The 16,697-nt window shown below is 46.7% G+C and overlaps 1 protein-coding gene across 2 annotated transcripts in view; it reads right to left on the bottom strand.

Annotated features, from left to right (window-relative positions):
- Nucleotides 1-3,767: 3,767 nt before the first annotated feature.
- Nucleotides 3,768-16,697, bottom strand: part of ADRA1D (adrenoceptor alpha 1D) — a 179,384-nt gene continuing 166,454 nt past the window's right edge. Inside the window, exons 3-5 of one of the 2 annotated variants that reach the window (XR_014473297.1) lie at nt 7,107-7,169; nt 4,395-4,501; nt 3,768-4,304 (exon numbers count right to left, since the gene is read on the bottom strand). The gene's annotated coding sequence lies outside the window, so the exon portion shown is untranslated. The remainder of the gene's footprint in view (nt 4,305-4,394; nt 4,502-7,106; nt 7,170-16,697) is intronic. The other variant, XR_014473298.1, reaches the window with a different exon arrangement.

Raw genomic sequence — 16,697 nt, 5'->3', positions numbered from 1 at the left:
CCCCATAATTAATAAATACACAAACATAATAAAACCGGTACTGCGCTTTCAAAGCACACTTTCTCCCACCTCATAGTAAGGCTCCTGTCTCTTCTTCCTGGTAGCTGCTCTATGGTCCAGTGTACTGATTGAGGACTTGGTAGAAGAAGCTGCTACGACTGGGCACAGGGGCGTAACTATAGCACCGCAGCCCCCGCCACCGCAGGGGAGCGCTGTGCATGTGGGGGCGCCGGGGGCTGCGGTGCTATAGTTACCCCCCCCCCAATCCCCCGCAGACTTACGTTTCTCGCTGGTCCCGGCGGCTCCGTTCTTCTGATGAGGACCACCGCAAAATGGCCGCCCCCATATAGCACACTGTTCTCTGAAACTGTCTGCTGTATGGGGGCAGCCATTTTGTGGTGGTCCTCAGCAGAAGAACGGAGCCGCCGGGACCAGCGCGATAGGTAAGACTATGCATGGGCGGCGAGGCGGCGAAGGGGGGGGGGGGGTGGGTGCTTGACGGGGTGGCGGCGGGGGGTGGGTATGGGGCCCCCCCCTAACGGCGGGGGGGGGGGGGGGCGCCCAAAACGTAGCTATGCCACTGACTGGGCATGTGCAGTATCTCCGCTCTGTCCCTTGCACTGGATGATGTTGCGGCAGCTCTAGTAATCACTTGCCAAGAGGATGAGGGTTTCTGCGCAACCAGAAACTCCTCCTGCGTTTGCCTATGAAGACCCCCTATATGTCCACAGGATTCCAGCCAAAATGTAATTACCTACAACAGTCTCTTTCTTTCAACTGGCAAAGCATCAGTGCTTTCATGTGACTGTCATAACTTGGTACAAGATGACCAATAGCAATGGAAGACGTTCCAAATCAAACAACGCTACTTGTTTATAGTGTGAGTGCTGGCCGGACAGAGCTGCAGTAGTTCTATTGTCTCCTCTTTCTAGTTGTAAATTCTACACCAGGTGCGTTGGCAAGACTGTGTTCTCCTGAACGGTAGGTGTCCTTGGCACAGTAACGTCATGTATCCTCCAGCTGGGCAGAGGTGGTGTGCTGGGTGCAAATTACATGTTACCTCCGAGAGGATACAGCCAATAAAACCCACTGGGTTCTGAGAAGAAAAGAATATGTAAATGTTTCCAATACTCCATAGTGTACTACAGTAGCTCCCATATATTTATATACTGTATATCTCCAATAGATTTACTCTCATATATTTATTTATATATATTAACCCAATGTACTGTAACTCCAATATATTTATTCCAACGTAACTCCAATATATTTACCCCAATATATCGCCTATATATATTGACCCCACTATAACTCCAATATATTTACTCCATATAATTCCAATTTATTTACCCCAATATAAATCCAATATATTTACCCCAATATATCTTCTATATACATATACCCCACTATAACTCCAATATATTTACCCCAATATATCTCCTATATATTGACCCCACTATAACTCCAAAATATTTACCCCCATATAATTCCAATATATTTACCCCATATAATCTCCTATATATTTGGCTACATCTGTCACTCAAAGTGGGTGTCTGTGTCTATAACGCTCTGTTCCTGGACTTTCCTCTTAATGTGTGATTGCCTTCATCTGTGCTGAAAACCTTTCTGAGAAATTAACCTGTTCAAAACAGGTGATGGCAATCATACATTAAGGGGAAGTCTAGAAACAGAGCATTGTGTCCCTCCTGGAGAGGGTCATGTTGGGAGGTATGTGACAGAGAACCAGCCCAGTGAGCCCACAGACAGTGCCAGACACCCACTGCCTTCCCATGTTGCCCAGCACTGCTACTCCACAGCCACCAGGTGAGCGCCCCCCTCCCGCGATTTGCGGCAAACCCCCCCCCACCCGCGCGCCCCCCCCCCCCTCCCGCGATTTGCGGCAAAAATACCCGCTCCCCCGCGACCCCCCCTACCGCGATTCACAGCAAAAACACCCCCGCGACCCCCCCTCCCGCGATTCGCTGCAAAAAGAACCCCCCCACGACCCCTCCCGCAATTCGCGGCATAACCACCACCCCGCGACCCCCCCTCCCGCGAATCGCGCCAAACCCTTCCCCGTGACCCACCCCCCCGATTCGCGGAAAAAACACCCCCCCGCGACCTCCCTCCCGAGATTCGTGGCAAAAAGGACCCCCCCTTGCACGATTGGCGGCACCCCCCCTGCGACCCCCCTCCCGCGATTCACGCCCCCCCCCCCCCCCCCCCGCAATTCGCAGCAGCCCCAGGATTAAATGGCACATGCAAAACACTGACATGGCTATGGTCGACAATGAAAAAGGTTGACATGAGTTTTTGAAGATTTATTTTTAATTTTTTTAATTTTTTCATAGTCATGTGTCGACATGGACACCAATGAAGTGGCACACTTATGTCAACATTTACATGTGTTGACCTTTCTGTGTTGATTTTTTCTTGTGGCGATTCGCGTCACACCCCCCGCAACCCCCCCTCCCGCGATTCGCGGCACCCCCCGTGACCCCCCACCTCCCGCAATTCACGGCAACCCCCCACCGGAACCCCTGTGAACCCCGCCCTCCCGCGATTCGCGGCACCCACCCCCGTGACACCCCCTCCCGCAATTCGCGGCACCCCCCCCCCGTGATTCGCGGCAGCTCCAGAATTAAATTGCACATGGAAAACACTGACATGGCTATGGTCGACAATGAAAAAGGTTGACATGAGTTTTTTAAGTTTTTTTGTCATTTTTTGAATATTTTCATATTCATTCTCATGTGTCGACATGGACACCAATGAAGTGCCACACTTATGTCAACATTTACATGTGTTGACCTTTCTGTGTTGATTTTTGTCTTGTGGCGATTCGCGTCACACCCCCCGCAACCCCCCCTCCAGCGATTCGCGGCATCCCGGTACCCCCCCGCGACCCCCCCCCTCCCGCAATTCGCGGCAACCCCCCACCGGAACCCCCATGAACCCTGCTCTCCCGCGATTCGCGGCACCCACCCCCCGCAACCCCCCCCCTCCCGCAAATCGCGGCACCCCCCGCGATTCGCGGCAGCCCCAGGATTAAATGGCACATGCAAAACACTGGCACGGCTATGGTCGACAATGAAAAAGGTTGACATGAGTTTTTGAAGATTTATTTCATTTTTTGAATGTTTTCATATTCATTGTCATGTGTCAACATGGACACCAATGAAGTGGCACAGTTATGTCAACATTTACGTGTTGACCTTTCTGTGTTGAGTTTTTCTTGTGGCGATTCGTGTCACACCCCCCCGCAAACCCCCCTCCCGCGATTCGCGGCACCCCACGTGACCCTCCACCTCCCGCAATTCGCGGCAACCCCCCCACCGGAACCCCTGTGAACCCCACCCTCCCGCGATTCGCGGCACCCAACCCCGCGACCCCCCCCTCCCGCAATTCGCGGCACCCCCCGTGATTCGCGGCAGCTCCAGAATTAAATTGCACATGGAAAACACTGACATGGCTATGGTCGACAATGAAAAAGGTTGACATGAGTTTTTGAAGTTTTTTTTTTCATTTTTTGAATGTTTTCATATTCATTCTCATGTGTCGACATGGACACCAATGAAGTGCCACACTTATGTCAACATTTACCCATGTGGCAACCCACCCCGCGACCCCCCTCCCGCGATTCTCTGCAATCCCTCCCCTCCCGCGATTCGCAGCATCCACCCCCCCACAACCCCCCCTCCTGCAATTCGTGGCACCCACCGCGACCCCCCCTCCTGCAATTCGCGGCACCCTCCGCGACCCCCCCTCCCGCGATTCGCGGACACCTAAGTTGCAATACAGGGCATCTTTCATACAATTCTAACCATATTTCTCATATACAAACGTTCACAAATTAAGGGGGCGCAGCCCCTTACGACGGTGTGAAGAGCGCCCGTAGGGCGCAATGAATCACCTAGTTCCAATATATTTACCACATATAATTCCAATATATTTACTCCCATATAATTCCAATGTATTTACCCCATATAATTCCAATATATTTACCCCACTATAAATCCAATATATTTACTCCTATATAAATCCAATATATTTACCCCACCATAAGTCCAATATATTTACCCCACCATAAGTCCAATATATTTACCCCAATATTTGTCCATTTTTTTTCCCCACCATTATATCGCCAATATATTTGTTCAATTTACTTACCTGATTTGGTTGCAAGCTCCCAAATATATCACATTCTGAGACTTGCCGCATATGCTGTAAGGGGCCAAACTGCTGGAAGTGTCACTTTTTGATGGCATTTTTAGCATCGTTGCGTCCTATCCCTTGTCTTATTTCTGAAACGCATTTAGAATATTTTTATATTTTCACGTTGACGCGGCTCGCTGCTTCTTTTTTTTATGCGATCTCTCCACTTTGACACTTACCTCCTCATAACGACTCGTTCACCAGACATGACCGATGCTTCGTGTAACCATTAGCCATGACTGGTCCTTCTCAAAGCCAGGCTGACACTGTCTTATCAAATTATTTTCTGCAGCATGTTTCGAAGTTTTAAAAGAAAGGAGAGATAGGACCATTACATTAGTACTAATTATGTGATACATGAGAATGTACTTACATAATTCATAACTGCCTGGGAAATGATGATGGAAAGGAAATTATGTCACTCTAGATAACAGAAAACCTAAAGGATTCCTAAGGCTTAGCGGAGAACGGCTTATAATTGTATATACATTCTACTGAAAACTCAGGGAAAAAAATTAGCCCTTATAACCCGGGCCGGATTAAGGTCTGTAGGGGGCCCTGGACAACAAAAGCTCTGTGTGTCCCCCCTAGACGGAGGCAGGTTGGCCCCCCTGGACGGATGCAGGTCCCCCCCTCCCCTGGTACCTGGCCAGCATGGGGATCCAGACAGCGGGGTCCATGCAGTGCTGGGGAGGCAGCGGAGTCCCTGCGGCAGATGGGCAGTCAGCGGAAGGGTTCCTGCGGCAGATGGGAACTAGTAGCGCTACTAGTTTCCATCTGCGGCAGGGACCCCGCCGCTGAATTCCCATCCGCCACAGGGACGCTGATGCCTCCCCAGCGCTGCACGGACCCCGCTGCCCAGATCCCTGTGCTGGCCAGGTACCAGGGCAGGGGAGGGACCGGTGTGGGGGCCCCGGGGCGACCGCAGCTGTTGCCCCCTGTATAATCTGCCACTGTTTCCAGCCATGATCCTCAAAGCACGCTAACAGTACAGCTTTTAAGGATATCTATACTTACAAACAGGTGACAATCCCATGGTTAGTTTGATGGACTGTTAGTGTATAGTGGGGACTATGTTATAATAAATAGAAAATCCCATACTTTATTCCATGACCGTCTTCGGTTATTGACTAAACCTTGAAAAGTGATAAAATGGAGAGTGATAAACCACCAACCAATCAGCTCCTACCTGTCATTTTTCAAACAAAACCAGTGACATGGAAGTTCGGAGCTGATTGGCTGGTGATTTATCACTCTCCATTTGATCACTTTTCAAGCTTAGTACATCTGGCCCTTAATCCGTAACACAGGCTAGCAATTCCCCAATAACCAGCGGTGTCATGGAGGTATGTGATCAGCATCAGTAACCATAATGCAGATGCCGACACCATGACTAACGCCGAGGGGGGTTGGGTTTAATTACTAGTGATGGGACTTAGGAGAAGGGGGAGGGGGGGGGGGGTGTTAGCTTTAGGCTGTGGAGTAGGGGGGGGGGGGGCTTGGTTTAGAAGAACAATCCAGACAACATTTCTATAAATCTTTTAACATTTCACCACATTTATTTAATTTATATTATTGGTACTTGTGTACTTTCACGGCTCCCATCGCATGCCAAATGTAGTGGCATGCGATGGGATGCGATTTTTGCAGTTTTTAAGCATTTCTTCAAAAATCGCATGCGATTTTTAACAGAAATGCATCCAAATGCATTGAAATTAGTATCAAACATGTTCAATGGCCCCCAAATATCATTTTTGAGGCTGTACCACCTCCACTATCAACGCGAACCCGAAGCGTGGCGAGCGCAGCAAGCCCACGAGGGGCGGCGGTACGCATCCTATGACCTTTTCATACCCCCACTATCCACGTCGGCGTGGAGTTGAGAATAGAAAGTGTGGCGAGCGCAGCGAGCCACCGAGCCCGAAGCGTGGCGAGCGGATGCGGACACCTGTGAAGCCCGCGAGGGGACGCGTATACCTGTGAAGGTATCCGTGTCCCCTCGCGGGGCGCGCTGCGCGCGCCACGCTTCGGGCTCGGTGGCTCGCTGCGCTCGCCACACTTTCTATTCTCAACTCCACGCCGACGTGGATAGTGGGGGTATGAAAAGGTCGTAAGACGCGTACCGCCGCCCGTCGTGGACTCGCTGCGCTTGCCACGCTTCGGGTTTGCGTTGATAGTGGGGGTGGTACAGCCTCAAAAATGACATTTGGGGGCCATTGAACATGTTTGATACTAAATTCAATGCATTTGGATGCGTTTCTGTTAAAAATCGCATGCAATGCGATTTTTTACTATGCGATGGACATTGTGGGAGCCGTGATTGTACACAAGTACCATATTATTATTTATAAATTGCTTTGCCGTCTTACCTAGTATTAGAACCTGAGACCCGTCTCACTGGAGGCAGACACCACACTGATAGAGCTATTTGCTCCAGCACTACATGTACATTCTGACTATGTATAATTGTTAGTTCAAAACCATTACTATTAGGCAAAGCTCTGTAGTGTATATAGCTGGCATTCATAATCTTCCCATGCAAAACCAAATAGCTCAATCAGTAAGGTGTCTGCTTCTAGTGGAACAGGTCAGGTCATGGGCTATAATGACATCTGCAAAATTATATTAGAATACATGTCTATTGTCCTGAGGGGAAGTCAGCCACAGAAGCGATATTGACCGCTTTCAATTAACTGATTCAAACTGGCAGGGGAGGAGAGGTGCCCACTTGGGAGCAGGAGCCCGGAGGCAGATTACTCCATTGCCTCTCAGGGTTAAGCCTCTGGGCTAAGCCACTACCGAGGCAAGAGTTAGTGTCGGGCTACAGGAGGGCTAAAGGATTACAGTTAGGCTGGGGGTGGGGGGGGGGGGGGGGGCATTAATACACTTACACTGTCTGCATTTTGGATGCTGCCTTTATTTTGACCACCGGTAACCCATCGTCCGTATGTATCCTGTCATGGACATGGGCTGGTTAATGTCAATGTTTGCAGGTATCACACAGACTTTAAATCATTTTATGCAAAAAATTTATTTGCATTAATTCTCCTTGTATCCACTAATTCTCCTTGTAATTCTCATATATCCCTTTGTTTGTTTTTATTCTTTTTATTTTCTTATTAATACTGTTAATACCACTTTTCTCGGGCTCCCACTCTAAACATTACTGGTTGAGAAATGCCTCAGTCTCTATCCACTGAGCTACACTTATTGGTAAACCAACAGGGACTCTCGTTAGGAAAGGAAAGAGTTTGGGATCAATGATTATATGGTCGTATTCTGCAATCAATGGGAGATATTTATCAAAGCTTGGTGAGGGATAAAGCGGAAAGTGGTTTTCCAACCAATCAACTTGTAACTGTCTATTTGCAAACAGAAGCTGATTGGTTGGCACTTGATTGCTATCTAAGCTTTGATAAATATTAAAGCATTGAAAAAATACACACTATTATGTACTGTAACTTCCATATATCGATTTAAGACACCCCGGTCCTTACCGAGAATAATCTGTAGCACAGTTCGCACAGTGCAGTCTTTCCCCAGAGAAATAAAGTTCCCATGGATATAAGACGGGGTCATTGGTGCCAATTATAACTCCAATTAATGAGACATGTAAAAATGTAGGATAATGATTCTATAGAAAATAGCGTGATGTTTATATATGGGTCATGTAGTTATGTCATATTTACATATCATCAGAAACCGGAGAGAGAACATTTACCAAGGCCACTGCAATCCTCAGTGGGGCTTCGCTCTTGGTGGGAACTCAGACCCAGTTATTTGTTGGGACCAGGTGGGCTTATGAAGAAATAAAATAAGGTTTCATTCTAAGCGCAGCATCATGGTAACATCACTGCAGATCGCTAGGACCAGCGTCATAGAGGATTCAAGCATCACGAGTTCACAATCTACAGTATGACTTGATTTCATTAATATTACTGTAGTTTATGAACTACTGTAAGCGCGGTAACGGCATGCAGTCATAAAGGTGATTGTGACTATGGGCTAGATGCGCTAAGCTTCAAAAGTGATAAAATGGAGAGTGATAAATAACCAACCAATCAGCTTCTGCCTGACATTTTTCAAACACAGTCTGTGGCATGGCAGGTAGGAGCTGATTGGCTGGCTGTTTTTCACTCTCCATTTCATCACTTTTTGAAGCTTAGTGCATCTGGTCTACAGTCACCGATAAAAATGTAGACACCCACAGGAAAAAAAAAAAAAACAGGCAAACACATTGGGCTACATAGTATAAAAAATAAAAAACAATGGCCCCCAGAAGGGGAAAAAAATTAATAGGTTCCAATAGGAAAACAAATATTGTGGGTGGGATGCACTAAATGAAAAATGTGGTAAAAACACAGTTATTGGGGTTTTTAACCGCATTTCTGAATGCACCAAAGCTCCTCCGTTGGGGGTCCGTCGCAGAGGGTAATACCATCAAAAGCTGTATGCATAGGGGGCTGGGGGTTAGAGTTCGGAATGTGTGTCCAGGGGTTCAGAGGGAAGTTAAGGTCTTTGGGACCAAATGGGGTGTGTAGTGTACATGTATGTCCTTGGGGCAAGATAGATTGGACAAGCAGTGTACAGATGGAGCCTTCCTCAGCTAGCCTTCTCTAGATACTCATGGCTCACCAAGGCCTATTGTTCTCAGCTGCAATACAATACATAGAACAATACAGTAGGGGATTAGCAGAGGATTAAGTCCGACAGCTCTGGCTCACTTAATCCTATTAAAGGGCTATACAGTATGAGGATGGCTCCATCTGTATGTCCCAGGGGTTCCAGATGGGCCTGAGAAGCATGTGATGAGCTCCACCAATCAGAGCTCAGCACAAACCTCTCAGCCTCTGACCTCTTGTGCAAAGTGTCATGGGACTTAGTCAACTCCCAGTAATGCACAGCACACTTGTGCAGTCAGTGTGCCTTGGCTCCCGATGCTCAGCACCATTAATCATTGTCACATTGGCAGGTAGGTGAAGCTGCAGCACTACCCCACTGCCATGCACAAAACCTGTAGCTAAAAAAAATACATATATTTTTTGACAAATGCATACCAACTACAGGGGGCCCCTAGATAGAGGGGGCCCTAGGGAAATTACCCCTTGTGCAACCCCCCGCCCCCCCTAAATCCTGCCCTGATCTGGGTAAGTCACTTTTGTAACTTATCGGCACTACGGGACCTTATGACACCTTAGAAGTAAAAGATGATGATGATAATATTATTAATAATCTATATATAAGTTGAAGAGTGTGTGTGTGTGCGTGTCTGTCGCATTGCAGACACACTGTGGCACTCATAGCCACAAATTTCAGCAACATGATACCACTGGCCCCAGTGGTGTGCACCTCAAAGCTGTTTTTGGGAAATTTCACTTACAAATTTAAAAAACACCAAGGCATACTTGCCTACCTGACCTTCTCCATGTGGGAGAAAATGCTCTGCTCCTGGACTTCCCTGGAAATGTATGAGTGCCAGCACCTGTGGTGAAACACCTTTAACTAGCTCCCCACAGGTGATGGCAATCATACATTACCAGGGAAGTCCAGGAACAGAGCATTTTCTCCTTCATGGAGATGGTCAGGTAGGCAAGTATGCACCAAGGTTTCACATACCTCCCAACTTTTGCAGGTGCCGGGGAGGGACCGGTTGTGCGCCGGAGGCGCGCGACGATTTTTCAGGGACGTGGGAATGTCCCAAAATACCGGGACATTCCCGCGATAAGCGGGATAGTTGGGCGGTATGGTTTCATTTGCCTCCATTGATGATCTGGGAAAAGATCGACAATCTGGGACACCGTTGACGAAGGAACAACACCCGATTTCTTTGCTGTCATTGAGGGCCTTATTCTGGTCGGTGCGGTCGGATGCATATATGCGGGCAGGACCGAGCATCCTGAGCCCCGCCTTCCGTACGGACTGCTCACTGCGTCCGAATTCGGTAAGCCGCTGACCGCACGGAGCACGAGTGTATTTCTCATGAATACACCTCCTCCATCTCAGGGAACCTCCCCCATCATTTGATGGTCGCAGACCATCGAATGCAGGACCGAGTGGTCAGGCAGCTCCAGCAACCTCAGACCACTCGGGCATTTCTCCGTGCAAAAGCAGGGATCTGGGCGGGCAGCTGACATCCGGCGATGTCATATGTCCGCCCCCTACACGTGCGTCACGACCGCATTACCATACGTACGCCCAGCGTTTTCATGGGAACGCCCATGAAACTCTGGGCGTACACATATGGTAACGAGCCAAAACAGCCCTTCACGCCCCTCTCCACCCCCTGTTCGTAGTGTAGAAAATTCTTGCGGTATTTGGACGTGCCTGCCGTTCGCACATGCGCAGATATGCCTCTGCACATGCGCAAACACAAAACATCGGCGGTCCGACCGCACGCGGACAGAACCGCACCAACCAGAATAAGGGCCTGAGTACGAATGACATTCTAACATTATGGTGAAGGCTTTAAACAATTAGGAATAATTGAGGATATACATAGACCACACATCACACACATGTACACATTATACACACACACATAGCACACAACATATATACGTAGTGCACCTCACACACTTACACGTCCGGCAGATACACACAACAAAACACACATACATAACACCCCACATGCAGTACAACACAAACCCACATACACTACAACCAGTGGCGGCCCTTTTAAAGGAGGGGGGCTGCCGTAATGCGCCCCCCACCCCTCCGCTGCTGTCGCCACGCTCCCTGCACCTGACGATCCCCTGAACGGGGCCAGCGGATGCGCAGTAACTTCATACATACTGCGCGTGTTCTGGCCCAAGCCTCCATGGGCTGCCTTTGCAGGGTCCGGTGCATGCACAGTATCGTCTGCGGTACTGCGCATGTGCAGAACCCGTTTAGGTGGCTGCCCCACATTTGCGCACAGAGAGGCATCATGGAGGGAGGGAGCACCTCCCAATAGGACTGCCTTGGGTGACTGACAGGTCGGACTTCCAATAGGAATTCACTGCCAGTCACATTGAAGCCAGAGCAGCCTCACAGACTACATCTGGCTTCACTTAGGCAGAGACAGTGGCAGATTTTACCTGGGAGGGCTGCATAGGTAAAAACCGCCATTGACTACAACACACATCCAAAAACAGTACAACACACAGAACACACACACACACACTTAAACATTGTCAGGATACGCACAGCACACTACACACACACATATACATAGCGCAACTCACACATTTACACATTGGACAGATGCACACAACACAACAAACACACATAACACACCATTCATAGTACAACACACACCCACATTCACTACAACACATACCCAAAAACAGTACAACACACAGAACACACACACTTAAACAATGCACAGATACACACAGCACACTACACACACATATATACATAGCACATCTTATGCCCTTACACATTGGACAGATACACACAAAACACACACAAAACATACCCCTAACAGTACAAAACAAACCCACATTCACTACACACACCCAAAAACAGTACAAAACACACACTTAAACATTGCACAGATACACAATGACACATTTGACACATACACATACAGTACTGTATATATACGTAGCGCACCTCACACACTTACGCATTGGACAGATACACACAACACAACACACACACCCACATACACTACAACACACACACAAAAACAGTACAACACACACAGAACACAAAAATAATTGCATCATACATACCCTCCAACTGTAACGAAATTTGCCATTTTTTAACCCCTTCCCGACATATGACGTACATTTACGTCATATGTCGGTTGCGGGGGAATCAAGCCAGCTCACGGAGTGAGCTGGCTTGAAAGAGAGCAGGTAATGGCTGTATATTACAGCCAGGTCCCTGCTCTCACGGCCACGAGCGGCGAGTTCGCCGATCGTGGCCGTTTAACCCTTTAAGCACCGCGGGCAAAGCGACCGCAGTGCTTAAATAGCTGATCGGAGGGGGGGCGCCCCCCTCCGGCGCCGATCGGGGCCCCCCGCAGCGAGATCGGAGGGTGCCGATCGGTTGCCATGGTAGCCAGGGGTCTAATGTAGACCCCTGTGCTGGCCGTGTCTGCATACCTATCATATCCTGCCTGAGGCAGGATGTAATAGGAAGTGCATAAAATCACTACGTTCAGCCATAGAGCTCTATGGCTGAACCTAGTACAGGCGATCGCGCCCCCTAGTGGTCAAGTACACTAGAGGGCCTTGTAGTAAAAGTAAAAAAAAAAAAAAAATAAAGTTTCAAAATTAAAAAAAAAATAAAAAAATATTAAAAGTTCAAATCACCCCCCTTTCCCCATTTCCCAAATAAAAATAAATAAAAAATAAAAAAAATAAACATATTTGGTATCGCCGCGTTCCTAAAAGTCCGATCTATTAAAATATAACATTAGTTATCCCGCACGGTTAAAGGCGTAAACGGAAAATAATCCCCAACGCCAAAACTACGTTTTTTGGTCGCATCGCCTACCCCAAAAAAAATAGCTAAAAGAGATCAGAAAGTCGCCCATATCCCATAATGGTATTAATTAAAAAGTACACTTCAGCCCGCAAAAAATGAGCCCTCACCCAGGTCCGTAGGTGGAAAAATAAAAAAGTTATAAGCCGCAGAACATGGCGACGCGACGCAAATTCGAAAAACCGTAACATTTTCTATTTTTTTTTTTAGTGGTAAAATGTAACGAAAACTATATAAGTTTGGTATCACCGGAATCGTAACGACCCATAGAATAAAGATAACCCATCATTTTAAACGAAATATGAACTTCAAAAAAACCGTAACCAGCGCAAAATTGTGGAATGGCGTTTTTTTTTTTTTTTACCCCACATTGAATTATTTCCTGATTCCCCAGAACATTATACGGTATAGTAAATGGTACCATTACAAAGTACAACTTGTCCCGCAAAAAAAAAGCCCTCATGTGTCTATATAGCCGGAAAATTAAAAAAGTTACGCTTATTTGAACGCAAGGAGGAAAAAAAAAAAAAATTACCATAAAAGGCAATGTCGGGAAGGGGTTAACAGTCTGTACCGGCTAATAAAAACTGTACCGAATATACTGTTTTTTATTTTTCTTCCCATATCCATCTCTCCAGTCCTCCAGGCTGTCACTACACTCCCTGGCCGGTGGCACTGATAAATCTTTGTCCTGGCCAATGCACCCATTGATCAATACAAAGTGGGTACACTGCGATCACCCTGTTAGTTGGATGTTAGGCACTGCTCTGCCTTAAGGGCGCTGCCTGTATTTGTTTGAATGTTATTAGTGTAGGAAGTTGAAGAAAAAGACTAGAAGAGATAAAGATTTGTCACAATAATGTGTACAATTTACTCAATTAATCATGAAAAAAATATAGGTGTACATAGAAATACAATCAAGAAAAGAAAGTAGGATTAAAAACATGGAAAATCTTCATCTCAGTGTTATTCTTCAACTTCTACTCAAAACATTCAAACAAATACAGGCAGAGCTCATGACCATTGACCAAACATTATCAATGCACCCATTGATTCTTCCAATGGCTAGATAGGTGGATTGTGGCAGAAAGGATGAGCTTCAGTCTCCCTGCACACCTCCCTTGCAGCTTAGGTTAACTCCTTGGTGTTTCCTAAAACACCCAAAGCAATGGACTGATACAATAGGTAGTGACAAACCTTAAGCACACTGGGTGACACTTTAAAATATTTATTCAAGGTAAAAAAGGATAAAATTACATTGACATCATACAAATGAGAAGAGTTCCTCCTTACCCAGCAAAGGTGGTGGAGCCAGAGATGGTGTTAACAGTGTTTCCAAAAAGGGCTCACCCTGTAGGCTCCACAGGTTTGGTGCTGGGTTAGGTCCTTTATAGATGATTGCAATCCTGGCCCAACGCGTTTCGAGTCTAATCAGACTCTTTATCAAGGCTAATGGATTGATGTATGGGTTCCTTATTTATAGTGGAAAAGGTCGGGAAAAACGGGGGAGGGGAACGGCCCTAACTGTGGCTCCTCCCAGAAGTCAAGTTGGTACACACTTCCTAGTGTGCGCTGGTTACTCTGCTCCTTCTCCCCCGCTGTCCCGGCGGAAGTTAATCAACTTCCGGGTTCCGGCGTCAGGCTGCCGGAAGTCAGTGCCCGCGGTCAGGTGATGTAAACAAGCCGGCTGCTTCGTACTCCCGCTGGAAGTGATTGTTCCTAGGTCGGATATCGGAAGTGGATGTCCATGATTAAGCATTTGGCGGCCATCTTTGTTTAGACCATGGGGAACCAGAGTTTTGAGTCTGAATATTCATTCCATCTCTTTCTTAGCTAGCATGGTTTCAGAGTCTCTGTGTTTCCAAGTAGTTTTGATATTTTCTATTGCCATGAAGTCTCTGATATATTTGCTTGAACAATCATGGGTGGTACTGAAATGTTCTGCTACAGAATGAGTTTGGACCCCATTTCTGATGTTGCGCAAATGTTCCACCATTCAAGTTTTGAGTGCTCTGCTGGTCCGTCCGATGTATATTAATCCGCACGAGCATTCAATAAGATAAATGACGTTTGGTGTATGACAGGTTATAAATTGGGAAATCTTAAATTCTCTGTTATTAACCTTAAAAGTGTCTCTCTTGGATTTGACCGTTTTGCACATCCCGCATGCCTCACACCTATGTTCGTATGCTGGACGGATCTGTGTAGGGGAGAGCACTTTTCACTAACTTCTTCTGTAAGTTATCCAATCTACGATAGATGAATGCTGGTTGGGTGGGTAAATTATTCACCAGAATGGGATCTTTTTTTAGTAAGGGCTTATGTTTTTTGAGGATAGCTTCAAATTTCTTTTGATGGGGGCTGAATTGAGTTATGAAGGCCAAATCTGAAGTTCTGGTTTTCTCTTCTTTATTCTTCTTTTCAATCAGAGTATTCCTGTCTATATCCTGAACCTCTTGTCATGCAGTATTGATCTGGCTCGATTCGTAACCCCTAGCCCTAAAGTTAGTTAACATCTCAATTAATTGTTCTTCACAAACTTCTTTTTCCGTACAGTTTCTTTTTACACGTAGAAACTGGCTTTTCGGTACACTATTTAACCATCTTGGGAGGTGTTGACTTTCTTTATGGATATACGAATTAGTGTCCATGGGTTTTTTGTAGGTTTTTGTTTGTATTTTGTTATCCTTGATATAAATGGTGAGATCTAAGAAGTGAATCTCCTGCTGGCTTTTTGAAAAGGTAAGTTGAATGTTGAGTTGATTGAGATTGAGATGGTTACAGAAGGTATCAAGATCTTCCTCCAATCCTCTCCAAAAGAAGAGAACGCCATCAATGTAACGGTGCCAGGATACCAGGCGGGGGAGAAGGAGCAGTGTAACCAGCGCACACTAGGAAGTGTGTACCAACTTGACTTCCGGGGAGGAGCCACAGTGAGGGACGCTCCCCGCCCCATTTTTCCCGCCCATTTCCACTATAAATAAGTAACCGATACAGCAATCCATCAGCCTTGATAAAGAGTCTGATAAGACTCGAAACGCATTGGCCCAGAATTGCAATCATCTGTAAAGTACCTAACCCAGCACCAAACCTGTGGAGCCTACAGTGTGAGCACTTTTTGGAAACACTGTTAACACCGTCCCTGGCTCCACCACCTTTGCTGGGTAAGGAGGAACTCTTCTCATTTGTATGATGTCAATGTTATTTTATCCTTTTTTACCTTGAATAAATATTTTAAAGTGTCACCCAGTGTGCTTAAGGTTTCTCACTACCTATTGTATTGGATCGGTGGATTGTCTGGTGGGTGTAGGAAAGAATTTGGCCCATTGCACCCATTCCCAGTGGTCCGGGTAGCGTGTGTCGCGTCATGACATCACGTGGCCGGATCCGCAGACCTGCTCCCGCACTCAGGGGCTGCCCCACTATTTAGTAGAGACACCAGACGTCAGAGACTGCTGCAGCAACTCTGTGGCGGGAGTGATGAGGGGGAGCAGCATTGGCAGGGAGCAGTGAATTTTTCATTAAGTATGGCGCTGTAAGTAACGCCCACCCTGGTCTCCATGCACTCAGCGCCTGTAATTACACACCCTAGAAATTGTACCAATGAAAGTATAGAAATGGAGGTGTGGTCACGCCTCTTTTCCATGACCACGCCCCTTTCTGATTTTATACCGATTTCTGACCTCAGATGTTGGAGGGTATGTCATAGGTGCTAAATCTCAGGAGTGGATGTGGAATTCATCAATACACACAAGTTATCAACTCAGGAGCGTTGTGTTTCAAACAACACCACCACAGCTGATTTCATTGCCATCATTGAGTATTAATGCAAACACATTCTAACATTATGGTGGAGGCTTTAACAAATTACAATCTTAGGTCTTTGGCACAGCATAAGATGAAAATTTACAGCAATTTTGGAAATAAAAAAATTGCAATTTTTTCCTGGACAACGCTCGGCGGGTCAGCTAGTAATAATATTAATAATAATAATCTAGTGTACACAT

The sequence above is a fragment of the Crinia signifera genome, chromosome 1 (genome assembly GCF_055691185.1).
Source record: "Crinia signifera chromosome 1, ASM5569118v1, whole genome shotgun sequence".
NCBI lineage: Eukaryota > Metazoa > Chordata > Amphibia > Anura > Myobatrachidae > Crinia > Crinia signifera.
The sequence above is the reverse complement of the archived record's forward strand: the minus strand, read 5'-3'. Positions and strand labels throughout refer to the sequence as shown.